The sequence below is a fragment of the Myotis davidii genome, unplaced genomic scaffold, assembly GCF_000327345.1.
Source record: "Myotis davidii unplaced genomic scaffold, ASM32734v1 scaffold826, whole genome shotgun sequence".
Classification (NCBI taxonomy): Eukaryota; Metazoa; Chordata; class Mammalia; order Chiroptera; family Vespertilionidae; genus Myotis; species Myotis davidii.
The window spans coordinates 763,816-764,465 of record NW_006297142.1 but is presented as its reverse complement, the minus strand read 5'-3'; the positions used below and the strand labels follow the sequence as shown (position 1 = coordinate 764,465).

The 650-nt window shown below is 60.0% G+C and overlaps 1 long non-coding RNA gene across 1 annotated transcript in view; it reads right to left on the bottom strand.

Annotated features, from left to right (window-relative positions):
* Positions 1-273, bottom strand: part of LOC107184509 — an 11,654-nt gene extending 11,381 nt beyond the window's left edge. Inside the window, exon 1 of the long non-coding RNA XR_001515358.1 lies at positions 134-273. This is a non-coding gene — a long non-coding RNA (uncharacterized LOC107184509). The remainder of the gene's footprint in view (positions 1-133) is intronic.
* Between the last annotated feature and the right edge of the window lie 377 nt (positions 274-650).

Genomic DNA, 650 nt, shown 5'->3' with positions numbered 1-650 from the left:
AAAAGACATTTTTAAAGAACAGTTTTAAGTCACAGCAAAAATGAGAACAAAGTACTGTTTCCCCTCCCCCCCCACCCCCTGCCACACACACACACACACACACACAGCCTCCCCCGTTCTCAGCCTCACTCACCAGGAGGGCAGTTGACCAAGGACGAGCCTGCACGGACACGTCATGACACCCAAAGCCCATCGTTTACCGCGGGCTCCCTCCAGCTGTGCATTCTGAGTGCAGGTTTGCACAGGTGTGTAATGACATGTGTTCACCAGGACAGCTTCGCTCAGTCATTTCGGCGCCAAACCCTCTGTACTCAGCGCCCCCCTCCCCCGGATCAACAGACCCTGCCGGGGGAGGGCGGAAACTTCCAGATTGAACAGGGGGTTGTGATTCTAACTGTCACAGGCGCTGAATCCTCACTTCGACTCCCCCACGGGTGGACGGTGGGGAGAGGGGCGCATCATCAGGGCCGCTGGGCGACACGGGGGCATTGAGACCTGTCGGAGAGCAGATGTCGTGGAGCCAGCTCGGCCCCCGAGGAGGGACCAGCATGTCCCTGGCATGCGCGCAGGTGAGCGCACCGCTGGGCGATCGGACACAGGCAGCCTTTGTTGGGTCATCGCGGCACCTTCCTCCCCAGACACTGGTCCCG